The sequence below is a fragment of the Anolis carolinensis genome, chromosome 3 (genome assembly GCF_035594765.1).
Source record: "Anolis carolinensis isolate JA03-04 chromosome 3, rAnoCar3.1.pri, whole genome shotgun sequence".
NCBI classification, from domain to species: Eukaryota; Metazoa; Chordata; class Lepidosauria; order Squamata; family Dactyloidae; genus Anolis; species Anolis carolinensis.
Window position 1 is genome coordinate 202,039,054 of NC_085843.1, and position 13,650 is coordinate 202,052,703.

The window sequence follows — 13,650 nt, forward strand, 5'->3', positions numbered from 1 at the left end:
GCATTGAATTTTTGCCATACTGTGAGCCGCCCTGAATCTCTTCAGGTGAGAAGGGCAGAATAGAAATTAGGGAAATAAATAAATAAATAAATACCTGCAAACCTACCCTGCAGTAATCTGGCCAGGGTGAATTTAGGAATGTCTAGTTTTGATAAGTACCTAACTGGAGTGAACAGCATCATGTTATTTTTAATTACTGGGTAGCTACCCATTTCTTCATGTCTCGTATAATTAAACAAGCACAGATTTTATGAAAGGAATTATTATGTTTAGAGGGCAGATTCAACACAACTTTCCTACCTAGAAAGGATTGGGAGACGATTTCATGATTAGAAAAACAATCTTACCTTGAATGAGAAAAATCCATATGCATTTTAAAAGAGGTGTAAATAATATGATTAACATTTCTGATAGGAATCTACCAGTCTTTTCTGCAGACTCTCCATAAGTCTCCTGCATTAAGCAGATGTGTTATTTTCTTCCATCCTCACACATAGAGGGAAGGGAGGTTCAGAAAAAGTTACATTAGAACTGCTTTCAAGTCAAAGAACACACTTCCCCAGAGAGTATGTTTCTGCTGGAGTCTAGCTAGTGATCCAGAAGTAACACTGGCAATATGAGCAGCTGCCAATAAAGACCAAAATTATTTCTATTCCCTCAAGAATGGTTTTCAAAGCTTGGGAGTAGATTATTTTAATAGTAACAGTGAGGATAGAAGAAATGATAGCTTAAATAAAAAAAAGGGGACAGTACAATTGCAGAAACATAAAAGAAAGAAGAGTCTTGTTGGTTTTCCATTGCAACTGGTTATTGCTTGCCAAAAATCCAGAACTAGATCATTCCCAGAACATGACAGTAAATCTCTCCTGTAAGAAATCTCTCCTGGAAGCTACAGATGTGGTGTGTGTGTGAATTTTTCCTATATAAATCTTCAGTTTTCTTTTCAAATTCAAGAGACAGACCCTGAGATTTGTGGAGGAAATCTGATTCAACAGTGTTACCCATTGAGAGAGAGGAAACTGAATAGCTAGCTATTAAAAGTCTGAACTTGGTACCCCAGTATATAGCCATTAGGCTTGTACATGGATCCGTTTTCAAAAAAAAAAGTCTTTGCCTGGTTCGATTGTTTTGGATTTTCACTCTCCAGACAGAATTCCCTAAAGGTTTGAATGATACCAACTCTTATGACTGGTTTTTTATAAATCTGTTGTATTTCTTTAAATGCGACTCATGAGTTCAATGTTACACACTGCTTTGTAGAATACCTGTGTGAGTTTCTTGGCTATTTAAACAACAGGTTGAGCCATTTAGGCTCATACTCGCAGTAGAATAAAACCTTATGCAGAGTATCTTTGATTTGAAACAGAATGCTTTGTAAGTATAGACATAATATCTTTTCATTGTTTTATTTTTATCCATTCTGTGTTTAATGTATCAAGACAACAACTTGTAAGCCACTGTATGTTCCCAATAGGTTCCACGACATCTATGAAAGACTGTATGGTTTATTGAGTACATGCTTGAATTGTTTGAACTAAATAACAAAAGTAAGTAGTATGTATTAATAGTTGTTAATTGTACTAAGCCAGAAAACACTTTGTACAATTGTATTAATGTTACCCAATACTTGCAGACCCTACCACCAGATGAAATCGGTTTTGGATCAAGGGTCTACTCTTCTTTGAAGAAGAAACAAGAAAATAACCAAGAAAGTTGATTACCATTCATCATACTGTGAATACAACAGTTTGATTGGCTTTTGTAACCATTAATCTGAAATTTATATTATGTTTATTATGTATAATACAATGTTTAATGATATTTAATGCAGAGTTATTATTCCATTTAGTGAACACTTGTTAGTTCAAGTCCTTGGTAACCCATTTTTTCTTATAGAAGGGAAAAGATCCCAGGAAGGGTGATTTTTTAAGCCCTTGCCTTGAACCCAGGGAATGGGTCACAGGAAGCAGGGTTTCTTAAGACCTTGCCTTAAACTTGGGTATCCTCTAAAGAGAGAAGGGAAAGGATCGCAGGAAGGGGCATTTCTTAAGCCCTTATCTTAAACCTGGGCTTCATCTAAAGAGAGAAGGGAAGGATCACAGGAAGGTGGGTTTCTTAAGCCCTTGCCTTAAACCTGAGAAGCCCTCACCCAATTGCTGTCAATAGGCCAACAATTTTTTTGGCATCCTGGATCCAAAATGGATTTCTGTCCTCCCAAATTCAGGAGGCTCCCAAAAAGTGGATTAGGGCCCCCACCGAAATCTGAGACACTGAAATGGATGAAGGTTTACCCATATTGCACAAGCTTAATAGCCATGTTCATGAGGATGAAAGAGCATTGCTGCCTCCCATTTTTTTCTAGACAAGATCCTGAAATTTAAGAGTACCATCTTAAAATCTGCTGGTCCTTGCCCATCATTGAACACTTGGTTCAGTTCATTATGTCAAATGTATTTAATTTATTTATTTTAAGCCTGTCTTTTACTGACATAGGAACTCAAGACAGCTAACCTTGAGCTTACTAACAGTTGCAAATTATTTCATGAACAGGATGGAAAGCATTTACCCTGTTTCCTTGAAAATAAGACATCCCCTGAAAATAAGACCTGGTGGAGGTTTTGCTGAATTGCTAAATATAAGGCCTCCTCCAAAAGCCAGACCTAGCAAAGTTTTGGTTGGAAGCATGCCCACAAAACAGAACACCAGAGCATGCAGGATTGGTCAATTTATGTACCATACATTGTTGTACATAGAAATAATGGTAGTAACAAAAAATTCTTGAACAGATTCACAATTTGTCTGATTATGCTAGTTTGTGATGACAATTACTGTACAATATATAATAAATGTTCATTTTTTGTTCAACAATAAATGTGAATTCTTCTTCATGGAAAAATAAGACAACCCATGAAAATAAGACCTAGCACATCTTTGGGAGCAAAAATTAATATAAGACACTGTCTTATTTTCGGGTAAACACGGTATTATTTAAAAACATTCTCCCATTGAAGAAAGTGAAAGCAACAGATTCATGACTCCAACTTTGTTAGGTATATTTTACTAGCACTGAAATCAATGTTTGTCACAGCGAACTTAAATTCTGTTTTTTCCAATAGAACTGACAGGTGATCACACATTGAGAAAGGAGAGATATAATAGTTATAGATTTCAACTTTACTGATATTTATTGGAAGACAAACTTTGTCAGGAATATCAGGTCTAACAAATTCCTCACTTGCCTTGCTGACAATTTCATTGTCCAGAAGGTGGAAGAGGCAACAGTATGATCAGCTCTTTTCGACATGCTCCTAATCAAAAGTGATGACCTGTTAAATGGGGTGAAAGTAGTAGGTTTCTTAGGCAGGAGTGACCATGATAATATATAGACTATTTTCTAAGTGATAAAACACAATTCAAATGGATTTTTTAAAGAAACTTTACAGGTTGATCATCCCTTATTCAAACTGCAAAATAAAAATATTTCAAAATCAGAAATTTTCTACATGGGTGGCTGAGATAGCGGCATCTTTGCTTTCAAAGTACACAAATTTTGTTTCATGCACACAATTGTTTAAAATATGGTTTATATAATGACATTCTGGTTATGTGTATAAAATGTATATGAAACATAAAAATTTCATGTTTAGACTTGAAATCTCCACAGTATCATTGAGTATGTATCTGCAAATACAGATATTCCAAAATATGAAAATCAATATCCAAAAGCACTTCTAGTCTCAAGTATTTCAAATAAGGGATAGTCAATCTGCATTGGTATTCATCCTTAAACAAAAACTCTGTTTATTTAAAATGTGGAAGAGAACAGGTTTGGACCTCAAAAACTCCACATTCATTTGGATGAGAAAATTAATGTCCAGCAGGCTTCTAAGAATGTGTCTTTTGACAGAGATGCTTTTCATCTAGGGCAGAACCACCAACAGCTTTTATCCATCCCTGTCCTTTCAGGAAAGAATCAAAACAGGTTTCTGATCTACCCTCCATTGATGCTGGGAGCGAAAAAGACCGGGGGAATATCTGCAGACACATTGCTCCTGCTAACTGCAAGGCAGATTGCCAAACAGATGATCGATGCTGTCAGCTCAGATAGTGGTGATAATTTTTAGAGGGTGTTTTTGACCTAAAGCCCAGTATGCAGTCATCCCTCCTTGGCATTGCTTCCCCATCTGGAGTAGTTTCACACTGCAAGAGCTAACTGCAGTAGTTCTGACTGTATAGTACATTGAGGGAAGAGGAACAATATTCTGATTGTAGCAGAAGGTGCACATCTGTCTGTAGGGCTGAAACCACAGGGTCAGGATCACAAAATGGCCTTAAATTATGCATATTCAGTCTATAATTTCCACATGCTCAAACATATTTGAAGGGGTCAAGGTGTTGAAGGGAATGGGGCTGTGAGGAATGTTATTTGTTGAATGCTGAGCTATGGCAGTTGTTTGGATTACTGCAAGCCCACAGATCTCCCCCCCCCCTTTGTTTTCCCCTTTGGCATTAAAATTCCAGCAGACAAATTCATCAATATGTAATCTCTGAAATAATTTATGTCAGTTTTCTTTTCTGATAGCAAGACAGAAACGTGAGGCTTTCACAGAACTGGAGAACAGGGTGATACATTTGCAATGCCTGTTGAGGGAAATAATACATTTTTCTTCTAGTTAAGAGGTAGAGAGGAGAATTATATGTTATGAGTATCCCCAAATATGGTTGAAATTTTGTTGTTGACATATGCACATGGAAATTAGGTTGTGAGTAGGGATCATGACCATTAAACATCCATAGCACCATGGACATGTTTCTTTTGAACTCATTCTTCACTGAGAGTTCTCTCCTTTTTAGTTGATTTAATTGGCCATTGTCTATGAGAAACTCAATGGTAATGCATGAGAGCAACAACATGTACTTGCGTCTGTTCCTCAGTAAATAATATTGAGAAAACTATTTTTATGCAAGCCCTATAAGAAAATATACCCTAACTAGAGCTAGGAAGGAATTTTAAAGGATAATTAGTTGCCATCATGTGTCAAATGACCTCTCCAAAATAGCAACGATTATCGTTATTTTCAAAACATAACTCTTAGCATTCTTATTTGGAAACAGTAACCTGCTGTTATGCTTTAGTTATTTAAAACACATCTCTGGTTTATGGAACAAAACTTATTTTCCTTCTGTTCATTATATTGTTGCCCCTTTCACCACAGCAGACCATCAATCTTGTGGTACAAAGGACAGCACAACCAAATATTTGAACCAAGTGATATTCCTTCTTGATCTTGGTCACTAAAAATATGTTAGGTAGTGCAGGGGTTTAAATATTCCTCATTTCCAAGGTTATTTATTTATTTATTAACAGTATCTATATTCTGCCCTTCTCACCCCAAAGGGGACTCAGGGCGGATTACAATGTACACATACAAGGCACACATTCAATGTCATATGAACATAGAGACAGAGACAGACACAGAGGCAATTTAACCTTCTCCAGCTTCCAGCTTCCTGAGGGTATGCTTGATTCTGGCCACAGGGGGAGTAGCTGCTTCATCATCCACTGTGATACTGACTTCCTCATTCCAAACTCTGCTGGATGATTTTTTATGGTGTCATAAATTAGTTAAATTAGCCTCTCCCCATAGTGGTACCTAAATTTCCTACTTGATAGATGCAACTATCTTTTGGGTTGCTTAGGTAAACAATGAGCAGGGCTATATTTTTTTATTGTAATGGTCAGCTGCTCACTCCGCCATGGGCTGGCCTCGAACTCATGACCTCTCGGTCATAGTGATTTATTGCAGCTGGCTACTAACCAGCCTGTGCCACAGTCTATCTTTTGTTTTTGGAAAAGAAATCCAAAAAAAAATGTTAAGATGTGTTTGTCTGGCATCCTGTTCAGTATTTGCAGTGTCATAAACCTAACATCATTATTTTTGAATTCAGATTTACTGCTGTTGCATCATTGCAATAACTGAAACTTGTTCCCCCAAAACAGCCACAGAAGCCAGACAGACCCACCATGGAAGGATTTCCAAGGTGCTGAAGGGCGAGGAAGCGATCAAGGAAGCATTCATCCATCTCCTGATAGTAAAGCACATGGCAGCAAGCAGTTCCATGGTCAGCTATTTATAACATGTTATTTCTAAGCTTTATCCTGAAGGCATCTATTATGGCACAAAATCAGTGGGTGTCTTGATAGCAAATAAGCACTCTGTCCATATTGTCCTATTTCCCAAAAATCACTGCTTCTTCCATTAAAGTTGCATTATTTGGCAGATACAAATTTAGGACCTTGGGTAGTTCCTTTCTGTAAGGTTAATCGGATGTTTTATTTTGCACATAATTTATTGTGACATCAATGATGTTTCCCATATGAAAAGGAGTGGCATAGTTCCATTCAGGAATAAAATACATTGCAATGGTTATGCTTATTTTTATTTCTCTCACTTTCCTTCTCATTCAAACATTACGGATGAGTCATACTAGTTATCTCTAGGCAGCCGCATGCATACACACAATCATAATCTCATTTTAAAAGTCTTTGTCCATTATATGCATGGAAAGAATTTTACCTGAACCTCTGATATTAAAGAGAGAAAAAACTGCAAACCTATTTGTATAAGCTTGAATCTGGTTGTGAAACTGTTCTGCAGTCCTGATACAAAGCAAACTTTAAAAGAGACATCAGGGTGCTAACATTCTTTTGAATTGGGTTCAGTACTATGGATAGCTCCTTCAAATGTACAAAACTAAGATCCTAGAATGAAGGGATGGACAGACTACAGCACTATGTCTTACCCTGCAATCCCAGTTTGGGTCTCTAAATCTGATGTTTGCATGGCAGAAAGGCATCCTGTTTTCTCCAGTGGGTTTTTTTATGACCCAAAAATAAATTGAGATATGCATTTCAAAATTCTGAATGCTTTATTATACAGAAGCAAAACTGAGGTCAGAAAAAAAAACATAAATTAGTTGATTTTCTGATAAAAGATAAAATATTTGCTAGTTTTTGACAAAAAAATGGGTGCCAATGTACCCTAATTTTCTGATCTCTTCTCCTTATTCTTTCTTTTCAAGATCAACAGTGACAGCATAGGTTGTATCCAGTGAAGCCCATATTCTGATTTTTGTTTTGTCTTCTCTACATTTCTTCACGTAAATTGATATAAATTCATCAGTGAAATTCGGAAAAAATACATAATTGCTTCTTCATGCTGAACCAAACTGAATAACTGCTTAAGTTCAATTCAGTTGTTTTGGGGGTGTTTCTACTTTCTCGACATAAAACTGTGTGGTTGTTTTTACACCAACAAGCCTTTGATAATTAAGCTAGCAGCCTAGGCAGACGTTTGAATGTAAGCTGGTATGCTTTTAGAGGGGATCTAGTTGGTTGCTGACTAGTATTTTAAAGGTGCACTTTTAACTAATTTCCTTCCATTTTATGTTTTAATCCTGGTTTTTTAAATGTAATTTTATTAAGTGCCTTTTATGTCACAAAACCAGGAATAACTGAAAGAATGCAAGCAAATAAGCTCCTGTTTATTACTGTTCACTTCCAGTTATTTTATTTAGACATAGGATAGGATAGGATGTGATAGGATTCAAAATCAATTTTCCACTTGGCACATGTCTCTGCTTACGACTGGAACATTTCTATCCACCCACATCCAATATTTATGTAATCCTCCAGAGTAACAGGCAACATTGAAATTTAGAAATATTTCTTTCCCCTTGATAGTTTCACCCAACACCTGAGCTGCTGATTAAAGATGCAGAATCCTCTAATAGATTTCACCTTTCTGAATGGGTTTATAGAATCTTAATTGGATACAGGTGGATGAACCATCTCAAAAGGCATGCCTGACTCTTCAACAGCTGCAGTCCTTATAAGACACTTGAATTTCAAAAGTACGATATAACATCATCAGGGATTTGTGTGTGCCAGTAATCTGGCGGCTGCCATTTGAAGAGCAAAACAAATACTCATTTGCAAGTTTATTTGGTATTTGATAATTTTGTATTCCTTAAGAAACAAAAAAACTAGTGCATCACATTATCATGTTTAGAGCTGTAAATCATTTCAACTCATTTAGCTGAAATTACTTATATGATTACCTCTGATATATCCAACAGGTACCTAAAGTGATAAATACCATAATCCAGCCCAGAATTAGGTCAATGGTCTTAATCATATCTAACTGTGTAGTGGCCATAACTGTCTCATTTTAATTATTGAAGAAGTGGAGGAATAGTCAATCCAATGCAGTTTAGAATGCTGAAATCCACTAAAATCAATAGGTCAAAATGACCTCTACTATGTAGCCAATTACATTCTAGGAAATCATGAAACCTGTGCTGATATTAATCAGTATTCAGCTAAAATAGTAATCAGCAGAATACCTATTAAAATTATAATCGCTTATTAGTCCCATCCTTCCTGTGTTCACAAGATGTTCAGCACAATTAAAACATATATTTTGCCATTGTTGTCAGATATGTCTTCCTTCTTTATCAGAAATGCCAGTTTTGAGCTGCTCAAACCAAATCTAACTTCAGATAAAATGTGTTCTATGAGCAACTAGAATGAGAGGTTATCATTATTTTTGGATGCCCAAAGGTTGAGTGAAAATACTTGGCAAGTCCATTTATTGGCTTTCGTGTAGCGTAGAAACCTTCTATACCAGAAATCCTGGGGGGCAGATGATGAAGCATAGCTTGAACTGAAAACTACTTATAGCAATACTTAATTTTGTTGAACAAAAAAAATTCCAATCCTTCCAGGAAAAAAGGATAAGGAAGGAAACCCAAACACTTAACAATAGAAAATTAAACTGCATATAAGTTTTATACTAACTTTGATCCTATTGCTTGTATGGAACATGGAAATCATTTAATGGCATCTTCAAACCCCTATGTTTCTTACAATTCTTATCGTATTGAATATAGCCATTTGATATAGCTATTTTCTTTTATTGTATTGTTTAATGCATTATGATTTGTTGTTTTATTTATATTTTGTTATATTGTATTGTTCTGGGCATGGCCCCATGTAAGCCGCCCCGCGTCCCCGTTGGGGAGATGGTGGCGGGATATAAATAAAGTTTATTATTATTATTGATATGTCATGTAGTGTTATGTAAATATCATGTCTTGTGCTCTGTGCCAGCAATGATGCAAGGGTAATGGGAGCTGCCTTAATTACTCTGACAATGAAAAACTTGATCAAAGGAAATATCTTATCCAGGGGTAACTCATTAGAAAAAATGTACTGCCGCCCTGATGGGCAAGTGCTGTTTTAATCCTAAGTACAGACTAATTCATGCTTGGCATATTATAGCTGATTTTGATACAGTACATAAAGCTTCCCACAGACCTGGGTTTCCATTTTGTGGGTTTGATTATTCACAAGTATAATTTCCTGTGTAACTTCTAGCTTGACCTCCTCCTGTTAGTTTTCCAACTGTCCTTTCGAGTCCTGACAGCAGAGCCAGCCCAACATTTTATTTACCACCTTCTCATGACAAATACTCAGCTAGAGTTTCAATCTCCTTCCCGAGAGTGGAGTTTAAAAGCTAGAGCAGAAGGACTGAGGCAAAGGGGTTGTTCAGCAGGAAAGGAAAGCAGAGTGATAGACTGGAGCTATTGGTGGGGAAATGTGTTTGCAAAAATGCATGTTGTGCAAAATAATATTTAAAAAACGCTGTCCTCAAAACTATTGTTTGTTAAGAAAGCCAGTCTTAGCATCTACAGCAGCTTACATCCAAAGACAAATACCCCTGCAGGGTAACAGAATTTTAATAAAGGAAGTGATGTCAAAAGATAGGGTTAACTCATTTAGGTGTCCAAATCTGGATTTCCTCCTCTTGCAGTTTAAGGCTATTATTATGTGTTATAAATGGATATTTAACATACTGTCAAGTTTCACCTTAGTTGGGATATTAGACAGGCATGAAAAAGATGTGGGTGGTGGGTTGTCTATGTATGTGTATGTGTATATGTTTGTAATGCATATTGTGGGTGTTTTATAACTTTTAAAAATAAAATTTTTTTTTAAAAAAGATGAGACAACAAACTAGAATACAGCCTGCCCCTGGTTCAGAGTCATAGATGCCAATTGATCATAGGTAAATTCTAATTGTTTTTTGGCTTGGAACAATGATACAGAAGGGAATGAATTGAAGAAGCTCCCTAGATGTCTGATGTCAACAACCTCATCTTTACGATATATACCTGTAATGATAATGAAAGGGTAGCCAGAATTTCCTATGCACTGTGTTGCCACATAATACTAGTACTTACATAGTTGTGTTGTGAATCCTGCTCATCCATTCTCATTGACTGGGCAGCAGCCGCAATAACCACCAGCAGCAATAACAAAGATGAGTAATAAAATTATAAAATTCAGAGCAGGCAGCATCTGTGGAAAAGCATAGATGTGTTACAATAAGGCATACTCCTCAGGATGAACTAGGCTAAAATATACACATTTCCAGATACATTTCTGATTAAATATGTCATCCAATAAATTCAGAATGGTACTAGAGTTCTTACATATTTTATATTGAATACTCTTGAAGGTGTTAACAAGACTGCTAAGTTTCCCCTAATAAATGATTCCAATTTGAAAATGTCAGAAAGTGAAGGACTTCCGTGAAAATAGGCCTTGTGTCTCTTTACTCTGAATGTGAAAACTATGAGCTATACACTACATCACCAATGACTGAAGATGCATGTTTTAAGGAAACATTGCTGGGCATGCTTTTGGATAAGTCCATGAAGGAAGAAAGCAGAGACCTAAATGCAATGTATAAATAAATAAAATTAACATGTGGAAAAGGTCAATCAAAACTGTGCCATTCATTCAGATGTGATATTTGCATAGAGGCTGGTTTAACACCTGAAAAATGTTGTGTTCCTTTATGAACCACTCTATATTTCCCAAGCCTATATATACAGTAGAGTCTCACTTATCCAAGCATCACGTATCCAAGCTTCTGGATTATCCAAGCCATTTTTGTAGTCAATGTTTTCAATATATTGTGATATTTTGGTGCTAAATTCGTAAATACAGTAATTACAACATAACATTACTGCGTATTGAGCTACTTTTTCAGTCAAATTTGTTGTATATTTATTTATTTATTTACAGTATTTATATTCCGTCCTTCTCACCCCGAAGGGGACTCAGGGCGGATCACATTATGTACATATAGGGAAAACGTTCAATGCCCATAAACACATCGAACCGAGACAGAGACAACAGACAGACAGACGCAGAGGCAATTTAACCTTCATCCTGAGGGGATGTTCAATTCTGGCCACAGGGGGAGCAGCTGTTTCATCATCCACGCTAATGGGACATCCTCACTTCCTCATTCCAACATTGTAAATTAGTTAAACTTTCCTCCCAACTTTTTATAAGTGGTACCTTATTTCCTACTTGATAGATGCAACTATCTTTCAGGTTGCTAGGTCAGCAACGAGCAGAGGCTATATTTTATTTTTAATTGACGGGTGCTCACCCCGCCACGGGCTGGCCTTGAACTCATGACCTCATGGTCAGAGTGATTTATTGCAGCAGCTGTTTACCAGCCTGTGCCACAGCCCGGCCCCATGATATAACATGATGTTTTGGTGCTTAATTTGTAAAATCATAACCTAATTTGATGTTTAATAGGATTTTCCTTAATCCCTCCTTATTATCCAAGATAATAATAATAATAATAATAATAATAATAATAATAATAATAATAATAATAATAATAGATATTCACTTATCCAAGCTTCTGCCGGCCCGTTTAGCTTGGATAAGTGAGACTCTACTGTGTGTGTGCGTGCGTGCGTGTGTGTGTTTATTTATTTACCTACAGTCAGTTCTCCATTTTTGTTAGTTTCACATTCACAATTGTGTGTATTTGTGTATTATTTGGTGCTCCCTCTGCTGCTACCCTACAAAGGGATGCAAACTTGTTGAGATTGAAAGAGACCGCAAACAGACAGATTTCACCCTATTTAAAGGGTTTGCAGGCATGTGCCCAGTCTACCAGGCCAGTATCTTCTAGGAGGAAAAGCAGACCCCTTGTGCGATGCTGTTGCTACCAATCCCAAGTCTGCTTGGGCAAAACACAGAAATAAAAGGCTGTCGGGATAACAAGCATTTAGGTCTGAGTTTTGCAAGGTCATGCTGTTTCTTGGGGAAAACAGGCTTAAACACTTGCTTGCAAATAGGTCAGTGAAACAACAGTGGCAGCAACTTCTATGTCCCAGTTACCAGTTGATGGGAAGGGAAGCCAGGTGAGAATAAGTTCCTTTTTATTTCCCAATAGAAGAATGGAAGAGAGTGTTCAGGCCAAGGCAGTTGTGAGTACATGAAACAGTAAGATCTGGTCTCCTAGAAGCAGCAAACATGTTAACTATGGGTGTGGAGGAGGTTAAGATATTCATTCCTTCCCATTTTTACATGGGGTCTGGTGTCCCTGTTCCCCACAAAAGTAGAGGGGTGACTACAGATATTATATTTATGCCCTTTATTTCAAGGAGCTCAAGACAGTAGACATAGTGTTTCTCTCCCTCATTTTATCTTCCCAACAATCCTGTGTGATATGTTGACTGGTCCAACTTCACCCAATGGGTTTTGTGGCTGAATGGGAATTTGAACCTGGGTCTTACAACTCTTTCTCCAGAATACTAACCATTATACTGCAGTATGTAATTCCCTGCTTCTTTTATTCCAAAATCAGTTGAGAAATTTTCTGTCTTCTCTTTACAAGCGCTTCTGCACAATTTCTAAGCACTATTTGTGTTTTAAGACTCTGTTGGGGAAATTCATTAGCTATCAAAATACATGTGTTGGGGAAATTCATTAGCTATCAAAATACATACATATTTTTGTCTGAAAACAAATATTTTGCAGAAAATGCATTGATTGTTTTCCTGCTCTAAGATGTGTGGGTTTTCTATGCAGAAAATATATGTGTAAAAAATGTGGGGAGTTTTGAGCACATGTCTGTATGTTTACACAAAATGCATAGCTTATGTTTATTTGTATAGGTTCCACAAACATATGGTATCCTAGAATATATAGTAATCTTCCAGTTTGGCATTGGAGCAGGCTGCTCCTGGCCGGAGGAGCTCCGGCCACAGCTCATCAACAGATATGCTAGCCTTGAATATATAGCAATCAAAGAACACATGGATCATCACACACTATGTATGCACATTTCTACCTAAATTGATACTACAAAGTATGAAATTCTCACTAGCAGATGTTTTCAATGCAATCTGAGATAATAAAAAAACAACAAAACCTGACAACCATTTGTTCTCTAAAGATGAGCCTCAATTGAATCAGAGAAAGTAGACTTTCTCTGACATCAGATGGGCTATTGGAATGATCACAAATAGTGGTGAATACGACAATGCCCGGCAGGGAAATCACCACATGCCCTGTATCGCCTGACTCACAGGTTGCCCCATCCCACGGGGGGAAGCATTGGCTGCTTGTCTTCTCTCCGTTGATTCAAAGGCAACATGGGAAGCCTCCCATGTTGCCACCATGGCAGCATATGCCAGATATTATATAGTTTTACAACAGGACCCCTTTGGAAGTAGTTCAACATTGTGGGGTGGGAGCTGGCGGGCTCC

At 37.0% G+C, this 13,650-nt stretch overlaps 1 long non-coding RNA gene across 1 annotated transcript; it reads left to right on the top strand.

Annotated features, from left to right (window-relative positions):
* The first annotated feature begins 1,122 nt into the window (after positions 1 to 1,122).
* LOC103278255 (uncharacterized) lies at positions 1,123 to 6,640 on the top strand. Its single transcript, XR_505917.3, has 3 exons — positions 1,123 to 1,374; positions 1,475 to 1,547; positions 6,002 to 6,640. It is a non-coding gene; the product is annotated as an uncharacterized LOC103278255 (long non-coding RNA).
* Positions 6,641 to 13,650: the final 7,010 nt, after the last annotated feature.